The sequence below is a fragment of the Nomascus leucogenys genome, chromosome 16 (genome assembly GCF_006542625.1).
Source record: "Nomascus leucogenys isolate Asia chromosome 16, Asia_NLE_v1, whole genome shotgun sequence".
Taxonomy (NCBI): Eukaryota; Metazoa; Chordata; class Mammalia; order Primates; family Hylobatidae; genus Nomascus; species Nomascus leucogenys.
This window is the reverse complement of record NC_044396.1, coordinates 39,893,571-39,902,215: the sequence shown is the minus strand read 5'-3', so window position 1 is coordinate 39,902,215 and position 8,645 is coordinate 39,893,571.

The window sequence follows — 8,645 nt, the reverse complement described above, 5'->3', positions numbered from 1 at the left end:
ATATTTGCAAGGAGTTTTCCAAGTAGGTGTACAGTTTTCATTACTACCAACCATGTATGAGGATTCCAGTGCCTGAGATTCTAATTTGCATTTCCCAGACAACTAATGAAGTTGCATACAGTATAATATGCTTTTGGAAGCATATAATATTGGAAGCTTTTGGAAATTTCTATTGTGAAGTATCAAGTTTTGCCCATTTTTCCATTGGTATACTTTTTTTTTTAATTGGGTTACACAATTTGTAACTGTAGTATTTGTTTTCACCCATTCTGATATTGGTCACCTGCAGGTTTGTTTCTGCTGTCTGCTTTTCTACTTTATTTGTTTTTGCATGCTTACAACATTTTTGAATGACTGCTCAGAATTTTATATGAAAAACTGAGAATTCTACAGATAATGTTCTCTCCCTTCATACAGGCTGTATCCTGTACTCTGGTAGTTTGTGCAGGGAACAGAAAATTGGATAACCTCAAATCTATTAGGGACTGAAGTGAATCATGGCTTGTTTATAGTCTGTGTAAGGTGCAGTCTTTCCTGGTTTACCCACACTCCTCGGGAGGGAGTATAACTGAGAGCTTGGGATGATTCCTAGAGCCTTCCTTCTTTTTGAATCCTTGATTCCATTTTGTCTTCTAGAACGGCAATACTGCCAACAATTGCACTGTGCTTTGCAGTTCCTTTTTGCTTTGTTTTTTATTCTCCTTCATTATGTAGATTATTACCATACAGTCTACCACATAGATTAACGTAGACAGTGTGTTAACAGGACAGAAGGTGCTAAATATCACTTTCACATCTCTGTGTTTCCCTCCTCTCTGAGATTTTGGCCCCTTACCTGCTGGTCATCTTGACCCATCAACTCCAATATTTTGTTCTGTCTCCTCCATGGGATGGCTGGAAGATGGTGGCTCCTCTTCTTGTTAGCATCTGCCCTCTGTCTTGGTTCTCAGACTTTCCCTCAACCCCCAGTAGGCAAATGCTTAAGGGGAAATGTGGCTTTCATAAACTTAGATTCTCCTACATAAGCTCCCTTTCCTCCAGGTTCTGGCTTTTTAAGTTATGAATACAGTGTAAACTCTCCAATTCCTCCAAACAGTTTTTAGTATTTTACTTACCTTTTCTAATCATTCTCAGTGGGAGCATTCACCTGTGTCAAGCTTCCCTATCAATAGCCAAGAACGAAGTTTCCTAAAATAAAATCTTAATTCTATTTTTATTGTCTTCCAATAATTTCCTCTAGTAAGTGTTCCCTCTTTTTACTGTCACCTCTATTTTTAACCTCTTTCTCTTGACTAGAGCATTTTTCCTCTAGCTGTAAACATTCTTACTTTTCTGTCGACTCAAAGGAGGAAAAAAATCAACTTTGACCTTGTCTGACAATCGAAAATAGCTATTTTTTCCTAAGGCAAGTTTATATAAAACAAACAAACAAACAAAAAACCTAAAGATTTTATGTCTGCTATCTCCATTTTCTTACATCCAATTCCCTCAACAACCTCTACCTCTTATTTTATTTATTTATTTATTTATTTATTTATTTATTTTTGAAACAGGGTCTCACTGTCTCCCAAGCTGGAGTGCAATTGCACAATCACGGCTCACTGCAGCCTTGACTTCCCATGCTCATGCAATCCTTCACCTCAGCCTCTCATGTATCTGGGACCACAGGTGTGCACCATCAGGCCTGTCTAATTTTTGTATATTTTTTTAAGAGACAGGGTCTCACCGTGTTGCCCAGGCTGGTCTCGAACTCCTAGGCTCAGGCAATCTACCCACCTCAGCCTCCCAAAGTGCGAGGTTAACAGGCATGCACCACTGTGCCCAGCCTCTACTTCTTAAATATGTTTTCCAAGCCTACAACTTTGCTGAAACTATCCTAAATTCCATACATGCTTTCATTTCATTCAAGACTTTTTTCCTTAGTGGAACGCTATTTCATTTGATGGCTCCTCCCGTCCTTTACGAAATTGAAACTGGCTGACTTTTTCGCTCTGAGCCACCCTCGAAGCATCCATAGCTAGTATTTAACCTACCTTTCACATGTTCTTCACCTCTTTTTCCGCCTATATGTTTCATGCTTATGTTTTGTGAGTCCAGCTCATTGTTTTTAAGTTTCCTGCTTTCTTTGGGCAACTATATATTTTCCTTTGGTTTCAGCTACTGTCAAAATGCGGATGCCATGAAGACATGAATTTTTATCCCAAGCCTTGACTATTGTCTTGATATCATAATGGTGAAGAGTAAGAATTCTAGTGTTATCATGCCCGGGAGTGATCTTGTCCTTGAGAGTTATTATTTGGGCGAATTACTTTAATAAAATGAGCATCATAATAAAGTACCTCCTAAGGTGTTTGTGGAAATCATTCTACCTACGGAGCTGATTGAGGGCTTCTTTATTATAGTCTTTATAGGTACTGTCTTTCACCCGAAATCAGCATAAGACCATGAGGGACAACTCATAGTTCAGTAAATTCAATTTTACAGCCTTATTGCACTGAGGTTTGTGGTACACCAGAGGCTGTGTGGAATATTACTTGAAACAAAATGAAAGATTGTATTGTTATTAGTGTAGGAGAAGGATGGAGTTTAAAGAAAATTTAAATAAATCCATATATGTGTTTGTGTGTGCAAATGCATGTGTGTGTGTATGTGTGTGTGTGTTATAGGAAGACAAAAAGTAGCACACAGTGGTAGAAAGCTTAGCTTGAAAACAGTATTCTAGGAGCCAATCCTTGCCCCATCACTTAACATGTTATGTGACTTCAGGAAGTTTTTCAAACTTTTATGTCCAGTTTCCTCATCCATAAATTGGGGTTACTGTATTTTATAGGATCATCTTGATGATTAAATGAGTTAATTAATGTAAAGCATTTTGAACAATGCCTGGCACATTGGAAGGGTTTTGCTGCTATTGTTGTAGTTGTTATTATTATTGTTGTTATTTATTATTACTTGATAGATGCAATGGAGGAGATGCAGGAATTACTGAAGAAACACCTGATACATAAATTATGTACAGGTGTCAGTCTTAGAGAATCTACTAACTAATAATATGGATATTTCCATTTAAACAATACTCACGATTATTCTGACAAAATTATGTTTAGAATTACATTCCTAGCTGGAGTTGTAGCAATTTCATTAAGTTGAGGCACTAAAAAGTTTTCGAGAAGCTTTCTATTAGCTGTTCTTTAAATAATTTGGGGGCAAAAGATGCAGTTCAAAATATGAGAAATTTATCTGTGTAATAATAATTTTTATTTACCCAGTATCTTTCGTTTGAAGTTTTAAAAACTTTCAGATGCACATATATAATACATATACATATATGAAAGCAGAACAATAGAGAGAGAAAAAGAAATGACATTTAAGAAGCTGGAGAAGAAAAACCTTGGCAAGAGTAAAGTTGATTTTTTTTTTCATAAAAATACATCTTTATTCAATACTTTTGCAAACATAAAAGTAGAAAACAAAAGTATACTCAGAATTTCACTAAACAAAGAAAATTATGTCAACATGAGTACATTTGTCAAAATAATTATCAATTATATGAAAATACTCATAGAGTATTTTGATAGGCATTAATTATTCTGTTTAGGTGTATTTATCTAGATGTAATTTTATTTTGTGGGATTGTAAAATCTAATAATAAATAACATTTGAGAAGAGACATTTTAAAGAAAAATTCCTAGCATAAATGTATAGATTATTTGTAGAATAAGGAAATAGTTTATTTGAGATTGTTTTCTCTTACTTTCCATGTCTCATTTTGGAAGAAGATGTCAATACTTACATTCATTTCGGTAGACAGTTCATTCCAGCGATTGGCTCAAGTTCTGAATCTTAAGCCAGATTCCTGCCAGGATAAGTCACACAAATCATAACAAATTAGCCCTTTTGTTGGTAGCCTTTCTCATCTGCCAGCTCTTTCTTGGTCAGAAATTAACAGTCCTTTGCTGTTGCTTGATTGCTGGAATTAAGGTAGTAGCTTTTCCAGGTTTTCTGTCTTCTTGCTCCTAGATAGGAGCAGAAGGAGAACAATGACAAGAGCCCTTGTGGTTGCATTGTATTATTTTTTCAAGTCAAAAAACAAACAAAACAGATAATTTGTTCAAAATAATAATTTTGGTTCTCATATTTAGATTGTTTTACTTTTACAAAATATAATTTTTTATATATATTTCACCTTTATTCACTACCTCTGTTTAATGAGTAGAGGCCAAGAATTGCATGATATATCTCTATTTCTCAAAATTAAATTATACATTTATTATAAAAAATTTGCAGTGTGTCAAAGAGAGTAACAAAGTAATTTCAGAAGATTCAGAATTATGTTCCAAAGACAGAGGGTTAATTACTACACTTTAGAAAATATTCCAAGTCATTAAAAAAAATTCTTTTGAATATCAAGAATTATATTTAACTTATCGCAATAATAATTTACCCATTGTTTCCTTGGATAACTGAGGCATTATAATATCAATTATTTCTGTACTTATATATCTATATAGAAAACTATACTCTATATTTTTAAAAATAATGTTTATCAGGGTAGAAAACATGTCAGTAATCACAGTTATATACTGGCTAACAATATCTCCTAGGTAGATCATTTTACTTTGAAGGGAATTTTGACAACTTCATAAGCATTAATTGATTAAGGGTTGAAACTTACTTAAAGTGTATATTATATATACACCACCATATATAAAACACCATAATGGGTGGTTTATTCACTGCTCTCAATAACTTCACTTTTAATATCTTATCACTGTTGGTAACCTGGAAAATGGCCTAGGCATAGATAGGAAACTCACCAGTACCCTAAAAATAGCTGATTTCACCTATGAGGATCTGGTAGTTTTGTACAATTAGTGGAAATTGAATCTATATACATTACCCATGTACAAAACAAACTCAAAAAGTAATTGCAGCATTTCACTAGTACAAAAACCCTACTGTTGCCAAGATATTCATCAGTAATGTTAATACATTATTAATGAAGTTTTCTGAAAAGTACAATACTTAAGGCATTAATACAGGAGGTAGTTTATTTAGGGCAAGAACAAGTAACTGAACCTAGACTCCGAATGATTACATAGTATTTGTTTTTTTTTTAAGTAGTGATTGTATTATAACTACTCAATAGATTAGTAGAGAAGAATTCTAGTATGAATAATACAAAAGGAAAGATAATAAAAAATACTTTATTTGTGAGCATATTTTTATCACTAAATATATTTGTTTCTTATACTATTCGTAAAGCAAGTAATATTTTTATTAATGGCTTTACATAGATATAATTCACATGCTGTAAAAATTCCTAATTTTAAGTGTGCAATTTATATGGATTTTAGTATATTTAGAGAGTTATGTATTCATAACCACAACCTAATTAAAAAAAAAAAACAAAACTCTCTCTCCGAAAAGCAACCTCATTAGGAGTTAATTCTCATTCTGACTCCAAGCCCAGCTCTGAGCAACAACAGACCTACTTTCTGTCTCTCTAAGATTTGCCATAGTGGATACTCCATGTATTGGAATCACACAACACGGGGTCTATTGTGACAGACTTCTTTCAGTTAGTGTAATGTTTTCAAGGTTTATCCATACTGTAGCAAGTGTCAGTACTTTATTCCTTTTTATAATGTGATTATATTATATTTTATTTATCTGTGTATCAGTTGATAGACATTAGTGTTGTTTCCATTTAGGAGTTATTATTAAATAATACTTCTATGAACATTTATGTACAAGTTTTTTTGTGAAACTATGTTTTTAATTTTTTCTCAGGTATATGTGTAGAATTTGTAGAATTGTTAGATTATACGCTAATGCTAACTCTATTTTTAAGATTTTGAGGTGTTGCTAACGTGTTTTCTAAGTAACTGCACTATTTTACATTGCCACCAGCAATGTATAAGTGTTCCAGTTTCTATCTTCAGTCTTCACCAACACTTAAAATTCACTACCTTTTAAAAATTACCGGTCTTGTAGATTTGAAGGGGAATCTCACTGTGATTTTGATTTGCATTTCCCCATGACTTATGATGTTCATCATTTTTTCATGTGTCTATTTGCTCTTTGTATATCTTCTGTGGAGAAATGTCTATTCAGATTCTTTGCTTATTTTTTAATTAGGTCATTTGTTCTTATATTATTGATTTCTAAGGGCTCTTTTCTTATTCAGGATATAAGACCCTTATCAAATATGTGATCTGTAAATATTTCATCTCATCATGTGGGTTTTCTTTTCACTCTCTTAATGGTATTGTTTAAAGTACAAACATTTTTATTTCAAATGTAGTCTAATTTATTCATTTTTTCTTTTTCCACTTACGCTTTCCGCATCATGTCTAATAAACCACTGCTAAAGCCAAGGCCATCAAGATTTATTCTGTTTTATACTGAGAGTTTTATATTTTTAGCACTTCCACCTTGGTCTGTGATACATTTTCAGTTAGTTTCTGTACGTGATGTGAAGTAGGGGGTCTTAGTTCATTCTATTGTATGTGGATGTCCTCTTGTCCCAGCACCATTTATTCTAAGAATTATTTTGTTTTATTGAGTTATCTTGGCACCATTGTCAAAAATCAACTAACCATAAGTGTAAGGGCACATTTCTGAACTGAAATATATTCCATTAATCTGTATGTCTGTTCGTATTCTTCTACCATCCTGTCTTGTTTTCTGTAGTAAATTTTAAAATTAGGGAATGTGAATCCCCCAAAAACTACTACAAAGTAGTTTTCTTTTTCTAAGACTGTTTTGGCTATTATTAGCAACTTGAATTTCCACATGAAATTTGAATATAAGCCTGTCAGTCTCTATTAAAATCAGGCTGGGAGCTGGCTCGTGTCTCAGCAGTTTGGAAGTCCAAGGTGGGAAGATCAAGTGAGGCCAAAAGTTCAAGACCAGCCTGGGCAACATGTTGAGACCCCCCAGCTCTATTAAAAATTTAAAAAATGTTATCCACAAATGATGGCATGTGCCTGTAGTCGCAGCCACTTCAGAGGCTGAAGTGGGAAGATCACTACCACCTATAAGTTTGAGGCTGCAGTGAGCCATAATTGTGTCAGTACATTCCAGTGTGGGTGACAGAGCAAGACGTCGACTCAAGAAACTAAGATAAAATAAAAATAAATAAACAAGCAAACCAATAAATAATAAATAATTTAGAAAACAAAACTAAAAGCAGATTGTGATTTTGACAAGGATGGTGTTGAATCTGTAGAATAATTTCTGGAGTGCTGCCACTTTAGCAATATTGTCTTTTTATCCAGGAAGTATGAATGTCTTTTTCATTTCTTTAGACCTCCTTTACATTTTCTCAACAATGTTTTATAGTTTTTAGTATGAAACTCTCACACTTTTTGTGTTCAATGTATTCCTAACTATTTGTGATGGTTAATATTGAGTGTCAACTTGATTGGATTGAAGGATGCAAAGTATTGTTCCCGGAAGTGTCTGTGAGGGTGCTGCCAAAGGAGATTAACATTTGAGTTAGTGGACTGGGAGAGGCAGAGCCACCCTCAGTCTGGGTGGGCACCATCTAGTCAGCTGCCAGTGTGACTAGAATAAAGCAGGTAGGAAAAGATGGGAGAGTAGACTTCCTGAGTCTTCCAGCTTTCATCTTTCTCCTGTGCTGGATGCTTCCTGCCCTTGAACATCAAACTCCAAGTTCTTTAGCTGTTGAACTCTTGGACTTACACCAGTGGTTTGCCAGGGGCTCTCAGGCCTTTGGCCACAGACTGAAGGCTGCACCATCGACTTCCCTGCTTCTGAGGTTTTGAGACTAAAACTGGCTTCCTGGCTCTTCAGCTTGCCGGCAGCCTACTGTGGGACTTTACCTTGTGATCATGTAAGTCAATACTCCTTAATAAACTCCCCTTCATACATACTTATATCCTATTAGTTCTGTCCCTCTAGAGAACCCTGACTGTTATTTTACGCTGTTATTTTTATGCTATTGCAAATGGAAGTTTTTCTTCGTTCCGTTGTTCATTGCTACTTTATAGAAATATTTCTTACAATAATCTTTTATCCTGAAACCTTAACTTTATTATTATTTCAAATAGCTTTTTCTGACCAAATTACTGAGAATTTTCTTCATGTAAGGTAACGGCATCTGCAAATAGAGATCCTTCTTTCCTTCCTTTTGAACTTCTTTCATTTTTTCCTTCCTTTCTGCCTTTTTTTTTTTTTTTTTTTCAAATATCTGTTTTCCTTGCCTAATTTCTTTGGCTGGAAAGTATAACACAATGTTGAATAGAAGAGGCAAGAGCAGACATTTTACTTTTGTCACTTTCAATTCCTTTTTCTTGTTTATTCTTTTGTAACCTTCAATTCCTAGTTTGTTGTTTCAATCCTGAAAGGATGTTGGATTTGTCAAACTTCTTCTCTGTTTATTAAGACAATTATGTGGTTTTGCCTTTTGTCCTTTGTATGGTGTATTACATACAATAAAAAGGAAAGAAAGCCTTGCATACATAAGAAAAAATTGCCCTTTTCTGTGGTACCTAATATATTTTTAAATGTTGCTGTATTTTAAAAAATTACAAAACTTCTTTCATGATAAAAATTCCACCGTGTCATGGTATATAATATTTTTATATATGGCTGTATCTATATTGCCAGTTATTTTT